The sequence below is a fragment of the Rhinatrema bivittatum genome, chromosome 13 (genome assembly GCF_901001135.1).
Source record: "Rhinatrema bivittatum chromosome 13, aRhiBiv1.1, whole genome shotgun sequence".
Classification (NCBI taxonomy): Eukaryota; Metazoa; Chordata; class Amphibia; order Gymnophiona; family Rhinatrematidae; genus Rhinatrema; species Rhinatrema bivittatum.
Window position 1 is genome coordinate 19,090,757 of NC_042627.1, and position 21,183 is coordinate 19,111,939.

The 21,183-nt window shown below is 41.9% G+C and overlaps 1 long non-coding RNA gene across 2 annotated transcripts in view; it reads left to right on the forward strand.

The window, feature by feature from the left end:
- LOC115075142 overlaps window positions 1–16,450 on the forward strand; it is a 91,828-nt gene extending 75,378 nt beyond the window's left edge. For both annotated transcript variants that reach the window (XR_003852445.1, XR_003852444.1), the window contains 2 exons: window positions 1,195–1,269; window positions 15,850–16,450. This is a non-coding gene — a long non-coding RNA (uncharacterized LOC115075142). The remainder of the gene's footprint in view (window positions 1–1,194; window positions 1,270–15,849) is intronic.
- Window positions 16,451–21,183: the final 4,733 nt, after the last annotated feature.

Below are 21,183 nucleotides of genomic sequence, written 5' to 3' on the forward strand. Positions count from 1 at the left end.
TGCACTGGGGGCAGGACGGGAGTTTCACAAAACTCCTAATGGGTTCCGCATGTGGTGGAAGATGGGGGTGGGGGGTGGGGTTTGGTCAGACTGCTCTGGCCCTATAACTCCTAGCCCTGGGAGCTTTGGGACCCACATTAGCATCCTGATACCCCTAGGGAAAGATAGCTGTAATTCTTGAGTTGTAGCTAACTTTCATAAAAATAACCCAGCTTGTGATTTTTCAGGCAAGCTGTGTTATTGTATTTATATTCAATTGCCTAGTAATGAGCTGCTTTGCTTTGTTTCAAGAGAATGCAGCTCACTACCATTCCAGTGTTATTGTGGGTAAAATAACACGTGGTATTATCACTACCACTACGTTTGTTACATGCAGTAAATGCTGTTTTACCGTGCAGTAAATGAGAAATGTGGCTTGGTAAATGACCCCCTCAATTTGAAAAATACCCCAGGCATTCCCTGATCCAGCTCCTTTTCTGTCCGGCTAAACCTGTGCATAGAGTGAATTTTGCGCAAATAGATGTTAGGTGGACGGCGGAAAGGTGAGAGAAAGGGAGAGGTAGTGTTTATAACCAGATTTATGCAGCTAAAAAGTCCATTTTAACTGCATAAATCTTTTGCATATGGGAGGCAGATTTTAAAAGTTACGTGTGCGGCGTACATTTGTGCGTGCAACCCGGCGTGCACAAATGTACGCCAGATTTTATAACATGCGCGCGCATGTTATAAAATCCAGGGTCGGCGCGCGCAAGGGGGTGCACACTAGTGCAGCTTGCATGCGCCAAGCCCTCGGGGAGACCAGCTGGCTTTCCCCGTTCCCTCTGAGGCCGCTCCGAAATCAGAGCAGCCTCGGAGGGAACTTTCCTTCCCCCCCCCCCCCCCACCTTCCCCTCCCTTCCCCTACCTGTCCCGTCCCCCAGCCCGAAAACCCCCCGTACCTTTATTTCACAAGTTATGCCTGCCGGCCCAGTGGCGTTGCAGAGGCCTCTGGCCATGCCACGCCCTCACCCCGCACCTGCCCTGCCCATTTTTTCAAGCCCCGGGACTTACACGCGTCCCGGGGCTTTACGCGTGCTGCCGGGCCTTTTGAAAATAGGCCCGGCGCGTGTAACCCTTTGAAAATCTGCCCCATGGTGTATTAAACCTCAATTTGAGTATTTAAATAATCTACTTAATCAGATCATCTTTTTTCAGGAGACCTAAACTGCTTTCCCTCTTACTACTGCATGAAAGCCTACATTGGAACAAAAACAAATTCTGCTTCTCGCAGTAAGTACTCATCTCGCTAATCTGAAAAAAAATGTTTAATAGGATGTGTGTTGCTGCAGCTTTTAATAGAGAATTTTAATATACCCAGTAGAATTTTCTTAAGAATATGGTGGTGTTCTTTTGTTGATCTGAGTGCTAAATTATTTCCTTAATTATGTAACAAATCCCCAGAAGCTTATTTCACAAGACCAGGTAATGAAGGGACAAAATCCACAGGACTAAAAGTGCTGGAATTCATTGTGAAAGTAATAATCCTCTTGACATGAATATATTCTTTGTATGCTAATTCATGTAAATCCTGGATTACTGGGGAACCATCTGAATGAATGTCTGTTAAAGGAACACCATTATGGAATACAATGTGGAGTGAATAATTATTGTCATTAATAATTGAAATACAACAACTAAAAAATAATGTACACTTTTAAGCAATATACTATATATGTAATTTCCCCCAGTTGACCATGTTGGCTAGTGACTTGAAAATTGTGAGCCCACACTTAATTGTCCAGTACTGTGGCCAGTGATATGCTGCCAATTTCTTATCAAGAGACCCACTGCTACAATTTTCTTATCAAGGGTCTCTCATCACCTCTGGTCCCTTTGGTGAGATAATTTTTCACAAGTTAATTTAATAAAGCTCCTGGAAGCCCTATGTAGCCCATCATTGACTATGGCCATACTGTGAGTTCCATGGATACTTTTATCAGGCTGAGCACTGCTCAGTACTATGTCATCATTTCTTCATGCTAAGATTTCAAGGCTAAAATTTACGACCTTCATAACTACTGTGAATTATTCTACCTCTGAGCTCATGCAGCTTTTCATCTAGCTGTGCTAGTAGGAGATTTCTTACTACCTCTATTTATCATATCTATAGTGCAACTAGGCTCTGCAGCTACAGATTCACATAAGAGACTGTCCTTGTTCTTTAGAGTTTACAATCTAGTCAAGACACAGACAAGAAAATACATAAATAATTTAGGGACTCAAGACCATCACAATCTCACTAGGGGGACATTAAGTCACAGTCCACCTAAACATTTTCAACATAATTAATGTACTTAAGAACCCACAGTAATAGACCCTCCCATAAGCTAAATCCATCCAAATTCCCAACTTCCCAAGCCCCAAAACCTCTGCTTCTCCCCCCACCCAATTGTTTCCAAAAAAGGGTCCCAAAGGGACAACACCCTTAAGTCCATCATCTTTCCGGAGCAACCTGCCCGGGGATGAACCTCCCCCCACAGCAGAGGTCACCTAAAAAGCCAACTCTGAATGACATCAGCAGGGAGAGGGCATGGGCAGCAGCATCCCAACAAGAAAGAGGCGGCAATATCAGCTGGGATGGGTGGAGGGCATAAACTGAGATAACAGTCCCGGGCTCAGCAGTAACTCCCCCCCTCCCCCCCCCCCCCCCATCAGGTAGGCACAGGCATTTGGTAATAGCAGCATCACAGTCCCTTCCCTGCAGCAGGGATCACCTAAAAAGAATCCTCTGAATGACATCACCAGAGAAGGGGGTGAGCAGCAGCATGCTGCAACAAACAGGTGGGGTCGTGAGCTGGGGTGGGGAGAGGGCATTAGCAACAGCTGCAATAACACTTAATTCGGGACTAGTGAAGGTGTAAGACTTGATAATTTTTACCTTCAGGATTTCTATTCCTGCTAGGCTAGAATCCTGCTTTTTATTTCTTTTTTTCATGAGAATGTCTTCGCTTTTCTGGTTTACCGGTAGCACGCAAAGAAACCAGTCAGCTATCTACTGAAGCCCCAGTGGGTCGTGAAGTCCTTAGGTGTCCATAGCCGATGCAGCTGAGAAAATTATGCAGATGAATTGCAACCTTCCCGGTACCTCACTGCCTGTTTTAAACTGATTTATGCTCATTTTCCCTCTTTATTTCATCTCCTTATCACAGTGACACAGTCTACTGCAGCAGTGAATCAGTTTTGTGAGAAAGATATGAAGGCAGTATATATCACAAACCTGAACAACAAATTTAAAAATCCTAGGGGATGAATTTTCAAAATGTTACATGTGTAAAAAATACTATATATGCCGAAAGTAGCCTCTACTCAAATATTTTATAAGTATTGAAAATATGTGCATATTTCACTTTCGTGTGTAAAATATGCACATAAAAAAGGAGCAGCCTAGGGGGGGGGGGGGGGGGGGGGGGTTATAGGACAGGGCCAGCATTTACGTGTGTAAGTTGTATTTTTAAAAGATACTTATGCATGTAGATTTGTCAATTTACGTGTGTAATTTTACAACTGCTAATCATATGGCATAACTGATATTAAATGGGTTGGCTGCGTAGGAACTCTGGGTGAACCGGGGAAAGTTTGGGTTAAAGAGCCAGGAGGATCTCGATAACCTGGAGAAGGACTGGGCGAACTGGTTGACTAATTAGTAAATCTGATGATTTCATTGACGCGCATGTTTTAAAATGCACCGACTTAGGTAAATCCCGATGTACATGAACAGGTCCCTCCTTTATTTTCACGTGCAAAATAAACATTTGTATATTTTGAAATAGGTAGGTTAAGTATGTGCATATGTGATATACGTTCTTTCAATGCATTGCATGTATTTGCACATAAGCCTACATATGCGCACATGTTACGAGGTAGAAATACACATATTTTATAAAATGTGTTTATATCATAGGCGCAGGTTATAAAACACTAGCGTAGCTCTGCTGGTGGCCATGTACGTGTGTATACGCTGCCACACGCATTTGTTTGAAAGTACCCCCCAGGCTATATTACAGTTCTGTATCCTTTCCAGAGACTACGCCTTGCTTTCCCCATAATTCAGGTCATATCTAACTATATAAGTCTTTTAAAACATGCTTAATTCAAAGAGATTTTCGTTAACTAGAACTAAATACCCAATGGCAGCATTCCATGTCAAGGTTAGCCAAGGTCCTTAAAGTAGCTGTAACAAGAGAGAAGCCATCCTGCAATAAATCACAGCAGGTCAGAAATCCAAGGTGCTGAAAGAAACAGCACAGCTTATTCATTCTGTGCGAAACTCCAGCTCCTGCAGAGAAGCTTGTTAAAAATAATATTAATAATTTTCTTGTTCAGCTATGGGGATATGAAACACAAATGTTGCATTGCGACTATATGCAAATGTATTACAATTATAATTCCATAAAACCATCCCCCTAAAATAACTACAACATCAGGTATTCATGGGCTATTTTACCTTGTGTAGTACAGCCAATGTCTAACATTTAAAATATGATTTGTATGATTGTGTTTGCTCATTGTTTGAACCAACATTTTTGGATGTCTGAAAAGACAAATAGTATTGTATTCCCTGGCTATAGGGGGAAAAAAAACATATCCAGGCATATGGTAGCATTGGTTTTACCACAAGATCCAAACATTGAAGTGTGTCAGCACGCATCCACCTGTAAATCACTAAGTTCAAAATGTGCACTTGAATGCAAATTGACTGTTCAAAGAGTTCACAGAGCAAGGTTTTCATTTAGGAGCGCATTTTCAAAAACCTGTATGTCCATAAAATGCCATTTTACAGGCGTAATGTAGGTCTTTTGAAAATTACTACAGGGCTTGTATGTATAAAAGAATGAGTGGCAGCAAATTCACATGCGTCCTTGAAAGAGGCAGAGTTAGGGCAGGTATCTGTTGCTATGCAACCTGCATTAATATCAGAATCTGTTGCAGGGGGCAATTTTGAAAATAGTCTGCCTGGTTTCAAACTACTTGGGCACCTAGGGAGCCCAATTTTATAACATAGCAGGCTTCGGCCATAATTTCCACTGCGGCCTGACTCGTGCAAGTGCACTTTGAAAAGTAGCCAGCACGCATGAACCCTTGCATGGCGCACACGTGCACAAACTGCACATGCATGGGAGCAGGTGTAAACGTTCACACGGGCATTTCCTTGCAAGCTTTCAATTTTAGAAAGTCCATTTGTAAATGTTTTCTCCACCCTAACTCCGTTCCCCCCCCCCCCCCCCCAAAAAAACTCTTTCAAGTACATGTAAAATTATGCGTGAAATTGCTTCCGCACTGTAGACTAAAGATAAGTATTACTTTTTCATCAACAACAAAGAATGTCGACTCACTGGCTCTAATTTTATGATTGACCCTTTGCCACATCCATTGGTAAATTAACCTTTTTAATTTAGCCTGCTTTAACATATTGACTCCTGATTATTGATTATTGATTGGCTCTTTTTGTGTGCTAAATTTCTCTGACTAAGGATCCCTTAACTGGAGAGCCTCTGACCTGGGACCCTTGAGTCAGTGATCCCATAATCTAAGATCAGCAAGCATGAGCTTCGTTCAACTTGGGCCATTTTGGCCTGGGGTTCCAAGTCAGAGGGTCCCTGGTCCAGGGGTACCTGATCAAAGGCTCTCAGGTCTGTAGGTTGCAGGTCCAGGGTTCTTGGGTTCAGATTTTTAAAGTTTAAGTTAACAGCAGATAGAGTTGTGAGTTAAATTCAATTTAGCATTAACAGTGAATTTTTAACTTTCATTTTAGCTCTCTTTTTTCCTTTACCATACATTTTTCAACTACCATTCACTATTCATATCATTAGCTTACTTTTAACATCGTGGTTAAAAATGAGTGCACTAATTTGTAATGTTGATTTTTTTAATGCCAATTTTATTACATCAGCCCCTAAATTATCTAAAGAAAATCTAATCAAATGATTTTTTGGCGGAACTTGGCAAATGCTCAAGTTTTTGCAAAAAGTAAAAACTCTTAAATTGGTATTCGCTTGTGTGTCATAAATAGCACCTCAATTAGGAATATTATTCTTGAAGAAAAATGTTGTTAGAGGAAATTAATGCTGTAGAGTTTAGAGGCAATCAGGGCAGCTTTTAGGAAAACACAGAGTAGTCCATTACATAAGTGGACTCTCGTAATTTCCTACTATTCACATCTCAATTTAAATTCAACTCAGACTCAGTGTCCCTGGTTTTCTGTGGCAGATTTATCAAGATTCTGCAGCAAGAAGTAGCAAATTCCATGGCAGATTTTTAAAAAATCTGTAGCAGTCATGTGACAAATTTCCATGTTTGCATATATTTGCATATTTATATTATTTTTGAACATTATTACAATTGTCATTTTTTGACATGTCTGTGTCCTGTTAATTTATTAGGTTTTTTTTATTAGACAAAGTAGTATTTTAGTGCTTGGCATTTGAGAACAAGGAGGGAAAGAGATCTGGAAATAGGGATAGAAGGGATATCACAAGAGGGAAAGAGGATCTCATAGGAGGAAAGTGAAGAAGAGGAGTAGAAGGGATAAAGGATGGAAGAGGATAGAGGCACAGAGAGGAGAGGTTAGAGTATTCAGGGAGGAAAGGGAAAGTGAATGAGGAGAGGAGGGATCAGGAATGGGGAGCTGAGAAGAAAGGGAGGATTAGGGATGGGGTGGAAGAGAAGGAGAGAAGATCAAGATGGGGGTAAAAGAAGAAGGAAAGATAGGGAGTACTGGGAAGGAGGGTGGAAAAAGAAGGGAAGAAAGTTCAGGGATGGGAGGAGGGGAGGGAGGTCCTGAGAACTTGAGGGCAGGGAAGGGAGGGTTTCAGTGAGAGGAAAGGGAAATGTCTCTGCCTGGCTCCAGCCTGCTCCTCCTTTCTTCCTTACTCCCCTCTCTCTCTCTCTCTCTATCACCATTCCTACCCTGCACTCTCTCCTTTCATCTGTCTACTTCCCGTTCTTTTATTGTTCCCATCCCACCTGCCTATGTACACACACACCCCATCCACCCGCCCTCAGCTTCTCACACAAACCCTAAATAATACCCAATCCCTTGTCACACACCTCCTCCTGGTCCCTTCATCAAAGCCTCACCTCCTAGCCCTTTCCCATAACCCCTTCCACCTCCCTATCATAACTCTACCCCATTTCACACCATCCCCCCAATCATACACGCTCTCTCATTTCTCCCTTATCCTGCCCTCCAGCCTCTTTGACTTTCCCTGTTTACACAACACCCTCCATCTCCTCTTTCCCCATCCCCCCTCCAGTCTCTCCCTTTTCATATAACCTTCTCCATCATCTCATTCCTGTATCCCCTCCTCTTCTGTTTTACACAAGTCTCCCATCTCCTTCTTTGCGTATCCCCCTACCTCTAGCCTCTCCAACAACTCCCTCCCTAACACTGCTGGCACTAGTCACATTTCAAGGAGGAGACATGATAGCACATCGGCTGTATTATACTCCTCTGCCTAACTGCTGCTTTCAACCACAAGACACTGTCTCACAGTTGAAATGAGCAGTGTGGTGTGGCCTGGCCAGCAGATGAGGAAGATGTGGCCCAATGTGCTGCTGCTGCTCTTCTCCTCCTTGCCACATGATCAACACATGGGGAAAGATGGAGTCAAGAAGGGGTTTGGCAGTGGCAGCTGACACTGCTGCCATGGGACAGCAGCTCTTCACGTCCCCCATTCAACTCTCTTCCTTGCCTAGAAGTGCAAAATTAAAACTATAATACACTATGGGCCAGATTTTCAAAGGGTTACGCGCGTAAATCCTCAGGATTTACGCACGTAACTGCCCCTGCGCGCGCCGAGCCTATTTTGCATAGGCCCGGCGACGCACGCAAGCCCTGGGACGCGCGTATGTCCCGGGGCTTTGTGAAGGGGCGGGGGGTGGGATGGGACCGAGGCCTCCGGCACAGCGGCTGTGCCGGGGGATCGCGCACCGGCACTCGGCCGGCGCACGCAACCTACGCCTGCACGGAGGCAGGCTCAACTTATTAAACAAAGGTTAGGGGGGTTTAGATAGGGCTGGGGGGGCGGGTTAGGTAGGGGAAGGGAGGAGAAGGTGGGGGGGAGGAGGGAACGGGGAAAGCCATTGGGGCTCCCCTAGGGCTCGGCACACGCAAGGTGCACTAGTGTACACCCCCTTGCGTGCGCCGACCCCGGATTTTATAACATGCGTGCAGCTGTGTGCGCATGTTATAAATTGGACGTACATTTGTGCGCGCCAGGTAGCACGCACAAATGTACCCCGGGCACGTAGGTTTTAAAATCCGGCCCTATGGCACTTGTAAGTATAATCGATCAAATGTGCAAGCATATCTCTCATTTTCAAGACTTTTTTTGCAAATAAAAACTTTTCAGCCACTTATTTTAACAGAGTCTCTCAAATTCAAAAAAACGCTTGACCCTGGCAGTGTTTAGAAATCTTCAAAGATCTGCATCAGGGGTAATGGGACATAATGGCTTGTTCTCAGTGTTTCATCAATGCACAGACAGAAGATAACAGAGGAGCCATTGTAAGAATCAAATATCAGAAACAGCACTCATTCGAGATCATGATGACTTAAAATAGCCTTCAAATAATGTACAACCTGAATAAAAATTATTTAAACAACTTTTCTAATATATTTTATATTGTCCATTTGTTTAAAAAAAAAAAAAACGGTTACGCAAAGATGAGCAACTCCTGCTCAGTGTCAATTATCAATAGAAACCAAAGACATCTTCAGTTATCTTCTATTCGTGCAGAGATGAAACGCTGAGATCAGGTCTCTATGTCCTATTACCCCCGATGCAGATCTTTGAAGATTTTGAAACACTGCCGGTGTCGGTGTTTTTTTTTTTTTTTTTTTATTTGAGGGACTCTGTTAAGATAAGTGGCTGAAAAGATTTTTGCAAAAAAAAAATGTAAGCCTTTGTCAGTGAGGGGAAATTGCTAATTTCCCCTGGGTCCATAAAAGTATTCAGCATCCTTCCCCTTCTCTCTGCACCTCCCAGGGAGTGAGCGCTTTCTGTAGGGGGGAAAGGAGATCCTTTGTGGCCCAGGTGATGGAGGGACTCTCCTGATGTGTGCATGTCTCGCTGGGGATGTATTCTCTTCAGGGACAAAACAGGCTGGACTCAGGCTGGGGGGGGTTCAGCTTAAGTTTATTGCTTATTTCAAAAAGATCAATCACTGTCCTACAAACATTCCACAAATGAAACTGCACATTCAAACTATGTACATTGTCGCCATGCTGGGGAGCTGGTGTCCTTCTCTCTAGCTCCTGGGAGGGAACTTGCCACTGTCTCCTGATCTGTGCAAACAGCCCAGTAGATTGGGGAATTCTAGGGGGGGGGGAGCCTCATGCCATGAACAGATCCTACCTGAGTTCAAAGTTCAGTCTGAAGCCCACGGCCTGTGTCCTGATCCCTTTGGGGTGGCGATGCGGTTGGGAATCTCCTTGATGTCGCAACCTCAGTTGACCTCTCTGGGAGAGAAGCCTGATGTTCCAGTTCCGCTTACAGCCCTCTGTCTCCCTCCCCAAGTGTGCAGAGGGGTGGGGGAAAAACACCTCCACACAAACAAAGGGGGAAAAAATCCAAAAATCTCTATCCTAAAGCGCTCCCGCTGAGTGGTGCTATCACTGGTCTTACATCCTCTAGGAAGTAGAGGGGTCGCTCACAGATTTCCAGCCCCTGCTCCCAGGACGGGGGGGGGGGGGGGGGGGGGGGGGGGGGGGGGGGGGGGCTTGCTCTTCTCCAAAGCACAGGGTGTTCCCGAGAACAAGAGAAACATCAAAAACCTGACCAAAATCTACAAAACCTCTCTCTCTTCAAAAGGAGAGGCAGACAGGGAGTGTACTGATGAGGAATCTCCTCTAAATGCAAGAAAACAAAACACCAAGCTGGGTTAGTGGGCCCAACTCAGCAGGGAGAAAGTAAAATATCTCCTCACTCCTCGAAACCTGACTCAAAGTGACCACACTTTCTCTATCTTTTGCTCCACCTTATGCCCCTGGAATATCCAATCACAGTCAGCTCAGTGGAGAGACTGAAAGAGAATGGAAAATCCCACTGCTGTTACTAGTCCTGATGGTAAGGGACCTAGGGAAGGATCAGCTACAAAAGTCTAGAAAAATAAGAGAGAGAGAAGCTTGCACATTGTGAATGATTATTATACGAATAAATGCCATGTAGTGTACTACAGTCTTCATTTTCTGCTTTTGGGCGTAATATGATGATCATAATCTAAATTAACTGTATATGTAGACCCTATCCCAGTCAGCTCTTGGGCATAGGGGCACACAGGGAAGGTCACGGATCATGCATTGCCAGATGGCCTCCCGGGGTCTCCTGCACAGGAGGGGAAAAGTTAATTTTCTTCAAGGCCCTTAGGGCTTTTAGCTCTTTGGGGCTCTTCTGCACACCGTAAACCATTCTTCACTCCAGTGGGTTGTTCAAAATAAAGTCTTCCTTAAAAGAAACTGTTGGCAGGAAAATCAAAGCCCAAAACTCTGGCACATACCAGCACTCTCGCATAAGCCCACACTACCAAAAATAAATCTCAGTCTCCTCTCACACTTCCTCCTAAGCTCTTAAGGGCAGGAAGGAGCCCTACCACCCTGGACCCTCCCCGAGCCTGTGGAGATACTGCAGATCTTTTCTCTTCTCTGTTCCTCTTTCTCTCTCTCTCTCTGGAGTCTCTGGCTGAATTGGTTTTAATCAGACTTTGACTGATGCCTCTCCTCTGGCACCTCCCAGAAGACGCATCCTTTAGCTTCCAGGGAATCCCTTTTTCCTCAGGGCTCCTCACAATCTTCCGCTCTTCAGGAACAATGTTCCTTTCTGCCCTTCCTGGTCTCCCGGGAGCGTCCTCTCCTGTAATCATTCCTCTTCCTAGGTCCCAGCCTCCTCCTTTTAGCAGGATCACCTCTCCTTCCCTGAACCCTTTCTGCGGCCCCCAAATTCCCAGGATACTCCAGATCTTGGAATCCCTGTCCTTACTTTCAGTTTCTCGTCTTTAAACACTCCAAGGAGCCATCCCAACGGAGAAGGCTACTGCTCCTCAACACATTGACATGACACTGCCTTCACATGAAGGCAAGGTCTAGTGAGACCTCTGACACTATGAGGGCACTGAGACCAGCTGAAGCCTCTGTCGATATTTTAATAAAGGACAGCACTACCTCTTTTGGGGCAAACATGGACTCCGTGCCCCCCCCCCTTACATATAATAGTGAATGTTATGGAATGTATTCTGTCAATGACTGTAAAATCACATCAAGTTGAATGTAGAGGAGACAATCCAGAAATCAAAATACATGTTAAATAGTGTTAATAAGGAATACAATTTTTGTTTGAAATAATAAGCCTACTTTAATGGAGTAAATGATTATAACCTGCATGCCTTAATCACAAACTGAAAGGTACATTTTTAAAGATGCGCCGATTTTATAACATGTGCGCTCAGGCCTACCCCAGTTCCCTAGCCCCCCACCAACTCTTCCTCCCTTTCCCCCTCTCCTCCCTGACCCTTCACTCCCCCCCCCCCAACAGAATTTGTTTGATGTAGAACTTACTCCATCTTGGCGGGTGAAGTAAGTTCCACGCGCGGCCCCGGGACAGGGCCTCATGGCCGCAGTCCCGGCTGGCCTCCGCCCCACCCAGACCCCGCCCCTTTTGACCAGTCCAGCACTTCCATGCGTACCGGAAGATACGCGCGTGGCCGGGCTGTTTGTAAAATGCGCTCAGCGCGGCCACGCACGTATCTCCCGGTTTTTTTGCGTGCGCTGGCTTTTGAAAATTCAGCTGCAAGAGTCCACCTATGCGATAACTCATAAAAATAGAAGCAGTTCTTTTTTTTTTTTACATTTAGAAAGCACTTGCATGGGTGATGGATGGCCATGTTTCTAAGCAAGGAAGTTTCACGATAGACCCGTTTTGTGCTGGCATTTAGAATTCAGTTGGCTTTTTAGCATGTCTGCTTTTGAGGAGTGTCTAAATTATTTACCCACACCAAGGCACTGTGGGAGAAACCTGTATGCTATCTCCAACCACTTGTATACAAGTGGAAATATATACCACTCAGCTGTAGTGACAGATGTCACGGTGTTATTTTCCTAAAAGGAAGCTTGCCCTCCCATCCATCTTTCTAACCAATTGAGCACACTGGCCCTTAGCATCAAATGTCAGCATTCAGTTTCATAAATATTATCCATGGCAACCGCTAGTCCTAGACTTTAACCTTTTTAATATGCAAATGTGGTGTAACATTTAAATATGCGGTGCAGAAATCATTTTTCTTTGAACATGAGTACTTGTAACAGGGTGGCTGAGAGTTACGATGTCCTGGTAAGACAGCTCTGTCAAAAACATTTAAAACCTATTAGGGAATGTCTGTTACAGAGGTATTATTAGCACTGATTATGCTCTGCTGTGCCCTGGGTGTATTCTGTGCTGTGTGAATACTAAACGTGCCAGCATCAAGCAAAAGGCGCATATTGAGCAAATGCGTTATATTAAGTGTGGCAAACTGGCCTAAGGCAGTTTTAATAGAGCTGTATGATTATACAGCCTACCTGAGTGTATATGGTATTTGGTCTTTTTGCTTTCCTGTGGTGCGGCAGCCGAAAGTGTTTAAATTAAGTTCTTTGCAGAAATTTGTTGGAACGCACTAATGCATTCACAATTAAACAGCTGAGTCAGTTGAAACTCTATACAAAAATGTGTAGTACTTGAAAATATTTTTTAACACTGCCTTCAGGTGATCCATCCACATTTCTCCTTCTCCTTTTTTTCCAACTTATTACCTTCCTCCACTCTAAGGACATCATGTTCTAGGCAACTTGAGTTCTCTTGTTGGCCGAGGTTGAGGGTTAAAGTATTTTCAGCACTACTCATATGCCAGCGGAGGTCACCACGATAGCAGAATAATACACTGGGGTAAAACCAGGACTGGCTCAGTCCCTCATGACCTGGAGCCATCCAGTAACCCTAGCAAACAAATATTTGGCAGTAAGCTGCAATGTGTGTGCGTAAGTAGGGATCTTTGTTTTCAGTTTTTATTTTATTTTCCCTGGAAATTTATCAGTGTTTATTATAATGATCAAAAACAGAAGAAAAATCAGCACAAAAAAATTGTCTTTTTTTTCCCCACAGATTTTCCTTCTATTTTGTCATGATATACACACAAATTCCTAGGGAAAATAAAATAAAAATTGAAAACGTTTAAACTTAAAAACAACTTGACTCTCTATGACTGGATCTGAGGCAGGTTCTGGCATTACTAGACACAAAAGAATGCTTAATGTTTGCTTATTCAATTTATTTTTTTTATGTAACAGGTAAATTTGCTAGCTAACTACTCTGTATGTTTGTACACTGTTATTTATGGCTATGAGAGAGGATGAAGGAGTTATGTATTCCTCTTATTTCTACTGGACGATGCTGCTTCAATGTTGATATACCTGGTTTCCAAAATAAAACGTTTATATATAGTAAAAAGGGTAGGTACTAGACCATGGCTGAAAGATGAAGGGAGCTCCAAAAAGCTAGTTAAGAAGTGTATTAAAATGCTGTAACCGAGACTAACATGGCAACTGCACTATTATATCCAAATAAAACCTGAAATAATTGCCCTGCCTTCAATATCCTTATTAGTTATAATATTTTGTAAGGTCAACAGCATGAAGCCAAATTTCCGGTTTTATCTGCATACCTTCCGATACTATAGCATCTCGAACTGGATGATTTAGGGGTAGAGGAAGCCTCTGGTTAACAGCTGTTTACAGAATCCCACACCAAGGGTGTCTGAGCTATTGACATCTGAATTCATTGACCTTTACCAAGCTCTGTTCTGTTCTCTTGCCAATATACCTGCTGCTTCTTGGCACACTGCATGGCACAGCAATATAGTTTTGGGATTTATAAGAAGCAGTGTAATAAGGTGTGGTTGCATGAGCTCGTTGAAAATGTTGGAGGGTAAGGAGGTGAAGAGAATGGATGCTATTGCACAAACAACTAAAAAAATATTTATTTATTTAAAATATTTATCTAGAAAGTAGATGAATTTGGTAAAATTCAAGGCTCCCAAAATCATATAAACACTATAACTGAATGAGGATAATACTAGGCATTTGACAATTTAACAAGTATAATATATTAATCCTTTTCCAAGGTTCTGTTATAAACCAAAGATCGGCAGAATTATTAAATATTACTTAACTATTTGAGTACTTCATACTGTCTTCATATCTCATGAACCAAGAGACATGGACATTTCTCTTCTTTGCTTCAATAACATGAAAATGAGTTATTATCACTGCTTAAGAAATAATTTAAGCCTTATCTCTGCATGGCCATACACTGGGTTGATGATTAGTGCATGTGATTTCATTAGTGATAAAGAGAGATAATTAGTATCATTAAAATGTCATTGCACAGATATTAGTAACAGGAAAGGATGGGGGCTGTGCTTGAATGTCAAGCCTGAGAAAAGTTTCACTGGCATTCATTTTCCATTCAGTTTCTTATTCCTGTGTAATATGTTGACTGCTGACCCCCATTGTGTAGCTGAAACATCAGGTATGCTATGGATATATAACTGCATGTCAGCACACACTATGGGGACCCTATGTGCTAAGCGTTTTCCCCAGAGACACAAACTAGGAGAAAACTCTTTAGTACATATGGAGGAAACTGTAGTAGTTAAAGCATTGAGCTGAAAACCCGAAGGACCCAAATTGATTTCTTATTCTGACACTTATTACGTGACCTTGAACACCTCATTTAGCTTCCCTGTGCACAAACTTAAGATCGTATGCTCTTTGGGGTCAGAAATTTGAGCTCTTCTCTCCCCGAGGAGGTGATTATTTCAGAAGACTGACATACTTTGGTAGGGTAGTGCTCCTGTACAGGGCAGGGCAGGTAGAGAGGCCAAACTGAAGACCAGCTTCCCGAGCTGCCAATCTGACCCATCTCACAGGCGCTACCATTTCAGTTGAAAATGTAAAGAACATGCATAATAGGAAGCTGGCAGTAGATGAAAGTAAACATGAATCTAAAAGTATTCCCTAGAGTGCACACAATGTACAGGCTTGCAGCTACCATTGTTCTTGACAGCCTACAAGACATAGTTTATCTTATCTTTGGTGGGAGAGATAAACTTGGACAGCACTATATGTAACTCTGAAAATATATCCGTAGTATGATTCCATTAAAATTCTGATCCTGTCTGCATGTCATCATTTTTTTTGCAAGTTATACAGTTAAAGCAATTGAGCACAGTTTCGCTGCATCAGAGTCATTTCCCAATCATATGTCACTCGGAGCAATAGAGATCTTGGAGATGAGTAATATTATTTATTGTCCTCCATAATGCTTTCCACAATGTATCAAAGTGTGCTTCATGTCCAAGTCAGAAGGCATAAAATGATCTTGCTTTATGATTCAATATCAGATTTTACATCTGAGCAACAATGAATAACCTTTACCTACTGATGAGAGTGGTTCAGATTGTAAAATATTGTCCTATATAATAAGGTACAAAATAGCAAAGAAAAATAAACAACTTTAAAAATTCTGAGCTTCCATGTTGCAAATTATTAATGTCCAAATACTACACCTAAAACACAATTCTCAGTGTATATACTAATAGACCATCATACTAGGCTTCATCAGTGGAGTTTACTAAAACACTACAAAAATCGTAGGCCTTACATATAATCATCGGTCTATGCAACTGCTGTATCAGATATAACTGCTGTAGTGAGTATTTTATACATTGGTTAAAACTGTGCTAAGCTCTTTCTGCCATAAAAACTTGTTTTTTTCTTTATAGACCGACTGGGATATAACTGTACTGATGAAGAACGACAATTCGAAATACAGGCCCATGTCGGTGGAGTTTTGAAAAGTGCTTCATGTTGGCCTTTCATGACGAGTGAATTTTGAAATGATCTGTACAGAGTCCTCAAAAGAGAGCATTCACCGTGGAATTTAATCATCCAGATAAGTCACGACATTGTTTTGAATGCTACATTGTATTTCCAATTGCTTTTTAAGTGCAAAAATAAAAAAGCAAAAAAAGACGTGCATAGACGAATGATTAAATATATATATAAGGCCAACTGTTTTTGTAGTGTTTTGGTACACTCCACTGATGAAGCCTAGTATGATGGTCTATTAGTGTATACCTTGAGAATCGTGTTTTAGGAGGTGTATTTGGAGGATTGTTTGGTTTTCACCTATACCAAACATATTTTGGGACCTTTTTATATTACTTGATATCACCAGGAAAAGAGCTTTCTCTATATCAGGCCCAACTCTTTGGAACGCTTTACCAGATTCATTAAGATCTATTTCAAATTCAAAACAATTCAAAAAATCTCTGAAAACATATTTCTTTCAAATCGCATTTAAAGACTCACCCTCTAAATAATCAAACAATTATCCATATGGTACACTGTTTCTTTTATGTAGAATTATTATTTATAACTATTGATTATTTTTTCCTTAATTTTTTATTTTATATTCTTATATATTTTTGTAACTTAATATTGCTTTTTTATTTATTATTTTTATATTTCTATGTTTTTTTCCATTTATATTGTACACCGTTTTGACTAAACTCTGTTTGTAAAGGCGGTATATAAACATTTTTAAATAAATAAATAAATACTTGCAAATTATTAATATGCATGATGACCAGAGAACTAAAGTACATGTTGGGTAAATCTTTTCCTTGCTCCCACTCTGCTTCTCTTGTCTTTTGGTGAGGATTATTATTGAAAGCAGTATAAAACAGAGCCTTGTTCAAAATGTATTCCTTCAAGCAGCCCATTCCTATAAAATGTACTGCAGCGTGCTGCCTTATGGGTGGTGTTGTAACTGCATAAATCCATGTCAGTAAAGAAAGGCTGAACCAGTCCTGGGTTTGCTCTCATTTTAATAATATGGAAAGGCAGATATCCCTCAAATTAATTATACCAAAAAAAAAAAAAAGAAAATGGGACATAGACAAAGTTATTGCAACAAATCTATTTTATTATGATTATTTATTATTAAAGGATTATAATGCTAAAGATTTAACAAAAGGAACACGGTGTCAGAAATAAATGGTGTCAATAGGTGTGCATCCACCGCGTCTCGCCACACAATGGGCCCCAGGCAGTATCGGTTAGTAACACCTAAGGTTTCAGTCATTTCCCGGTCCTTTTCACTTCTGCACCTTTCAAACTACACTAAAATATTATTAAACATAGTTTAAACAAAAGAACAAATTATGCCTCCCACCAATAACCTCTAGGATAAAGTGTATTTAAACTCCCCAAAAAAATGTTTTGTAGAAGAAAAAGAGAGAAACTACGAATGTAAAGTAATATGGGATAGACAAATTCAATACATCACTGAAGAATGGTGAAGATTCTCGTCCCTCCGTTTGGGTGCTTTATAGATCTGTTCTTGTTCTTGCCCCTCTGCCGAAATATGGGCGCGTGCTGGGCATTTTGAACTCCGGAGGAGTCTGTTTGGAAGGCATTCTAATTGATTTTCACTTTGTTTTTTCAAAGATAAAATAAGTAAACATTTCTTCAAAAAATGTTTGGGGGGGGGATTTAATACATTTTATACTAGAGTTTAGTGGTGGGAGACATAGGGCCTCATTTTCTAAAGTATCGCAGGCCTGCGATACTTCAGGTAATGAGGGGCGGGGGGCCAAAACGGGGGGCGGTCCTGCGTTCGCTGCCGGTTTCGCACCCAATAGTTCCACCATAGAAGGTGTAGCTATTGGGCGCGAACTAGGACGCAAAAAGGGCCTTACCTTTTCATCATCCGCGGCGTCTTTGCGGAGTCGGCCCCGATGACGCCCCGACTCCTCCTCTTCCGGGGCCGACTCCGCCCCCATTTTGGTATCGAGTGCAATCCGTCTGGAAAATGAGGCCCATAATTTGTTCTTTTGTTTAAACTATGTTTAATAATATTTTAGTGTAGTTTGAAAGGTGCAGAAGTGAGAAGGACCGGGAAATGACTGAAACCTTAAGTGTTACTAACCGATACCGCCTGGGGCCCATTGTGTGGCGAGACGCGGTGGATGCACACCTATTGGCACCCTTTATTTCTGTTAATTTTGTTAGGTCTTTAGCATTATAATCCTTTAGTAATAAATAATCATAATAACATAGATTTGTTGCATTAACTTTGTCTGTATCCCGTTTTCGTTTTTTGGGTATAATTCATTTGCTCTCATTTTATGCATGGACTTGTGTTCCAACTTCTTCAGAAATAAAAACTCCATGGCCATGCAAGCAAAGGCATGGAAAACCAGGACTGGCTCAGCTTCTGCCTACCGACATGGAGCTCCATGGAACCTTGCCACAAAAGACCTTGCTTTGATTCTTGGACTTGATGTCATGCTTATCAAGCTGGCAGGGACTGAGGATGCTGCAAAAGCATTCATGGGCCCATGAGGGGGAGGGGAACGCATCCATCGCTTATTAGCAACACCTGTGGGGTGGGATCAAAGGTGCAAGCAGACTAGGCTCCCAAAGAAGCTGTGGCTTGTGGCCCTCTACTGATGGCTGGGCTGGAGAAAGGAGGTAAGAGAATAACAACTGGGGGAAACCACCGTAGCCAGAAATGAAGGCTTGTGCTGACACAGCCCCAGTTTAACAGGATCGATTGAGCTGGATGCCCAAAAAAAAGAAGAAAGTTCTGTGGCCAAGGTAAATTGCTGATTTGTGGACATCATTTTAATGTTAGGTTTAGCATTTGACGATGAGTATTAATGTAAATTAAGGCCCCTTTTATACAGGTATGTTGCATACACAATTCTATTTTTTGAACATCTTTTTATTGCTTCAGCACAGATAAAAAAAAATGTGCATCTGTACATTGTATAAGAACAATGCAAAACAAAGCATTATTATAACATCTTACTTATGTCATTCACCTGAGTTTCAGAGTACAATTACTTATTTTTACTGAAAAAACCCCATAAGGCATGGTTGAGTTTTAGCCCCAGTGCTTTACGCCCATCCTGTCAATCAACAACATTCATTCACATTCCTTCCTCATTCACATGGTGTGATATTTTCATTCTTCAGTGGTGTATTGAATTTGTTTATCCCATATTACTTTACATTCCTAATTTCTCTCTCTTAGGTCTGAGTTTCCATTCTGATCTTACAAAGGAAGCCATCTGCCTCATACTTTGATACCAGTGCTTTAAAGGGGATGCCTGTTTACCAAACCAATGTCTGAGAATCACATGGTTTGCTAGTAATTTAGCAAGACCAATAGCATTTGCCTTTACCTTTAGACATTCGAATCAGACTCATTGGGGGTCCATTTTCAGCCACTGGCTAGCTTGCAAAGTTAGCCAGTTAAATTTATCCAGCTAATTTTGGCTGGATATTCAGTGTTGCAGTCACACCATTCAATGTACTCATTACTATCTTAAGCCGGGATTCATCGTTCCGCTATAATTATGGCCCACAAAAAAAAAAAAAAAATGGGCACGGGTGATAGTGTTATTTATTTATTTATTTATTTATTTAAAAACTCTTCTATACCGTCGTTCAGCTGGCCGCATCGCGGTGGTGCGGTTTCGCCTTCCGCAGTGCAGCCATGCCGCACACTATCGCCCCATAGAGCCACAGGAAAAGGTGGTGTTATTTCCCACGGTGCTGCTGGGCCATAACCCTGCCCAAACCCCGCCGACACGCCTCCCCTTCCCCTGATTTAAATAGTACCGCCACAATGCGGCCAGTATCATGTGCGTTAGGGCCTTATCAGCACATCACAGTTTAAAAAATGACCCTGTTAGATAGCCGAATAAATGTATCTAGCTAACTTTAGGATTATTCTATAGCATGACCGGAGTTAGCCAGATAAGTTATCAGGCTAACTTAGCTGGACAACTTATCTGGCTAAATTAACTTTGCACCCGGAATGTCCCTTCATTATCTGGCTAAATTCTAGCTAGATAAAATTTAGCTGGATTAGTGCCCAAAATATTCAAAAGTCAGCATTTAGCTGGATAACTTACAAGTTATCCAGCTAAATGGGGAGACCCCCATTGTGTCTTCTATTAGAAGTCATCTATATGACCACTTTACCTGTGAACCAAATATGGTTTCAATACACTTAACTGAGTTCCAATAAGAAAATAGCCCCTGACATTCCAGAAATGAATGCAGCAGAGTGACCCTACCCACCTTGCATCTCTGACATTCATCATTGTTCTAAAACGTCAATTAAACACTTTTACTTTTTGCAATATACATCCTATGCACAATTTAAGAACATAAGAAAATGCCATACTGGGTCAGACCAAGGGTCCATCAAGCCCAGCATCCTGTTTCCAACAGTGGCCAATCCAGGCCATAAGAACCTGGCAAGTACCCAAAAACTAAGTCTATTCCATGTAACCATTGCTAATGGCAGTGGCTATTCTCTAAGTGAACTTAATAGCAGGTAATGGACTTCTCCTCCAAGAACTTATCCAATCCTTTTTTAAACACAGCTATACTAACTGCACGAACCACATTCTCTGGCAACAAATTCCAGAGTTTAATTGTGCGTTGAGTAAAAAAGAATTTTCTCCGATTAGTTTTAAATGTGCCCCATGCTAACTTCATGGAGTGTCCTCTACTCTTTCTACTATCCGAAAGAGTAAATAACTGATTCACATCTACCCGTTCTAGACCTCTCATGATTTTAAACACCTCTATCATATCCCCCCTCAGTCGTCTCTTCTCCAAGCTGAAAAGTCCTAACCTCTTTAGTCTTTCCTCATAGGGGAGTTGTTCCATTCCCCTTATCATTTTGGTAGCCCTTCTCTGTACCTTCTCCATCGCAATTATATCTTTTTTGAGATGCGGCGACCAGAATTGTACACAGTATTCAAGGTGCGGTCTCACCATGGAGCGATACAGAGGCATTATGACATTTTCCGTTTTATTCATCATTCCTTTTCTAATAATTCCCAACATTCTGTTTGCTTTTTTGACTGCCGCAGCACACTGAACCGACGATTTCAATGTGTTATCCACTATGACACCTAGATCTCTTTCTTGGGTTGTAGCACCTAATATGGAACCCAACATCGTGTAATTATAGCATGGGTTATTTTTCCCTATATGCATCACCTTGCACTTATCCACATTAAATTTCA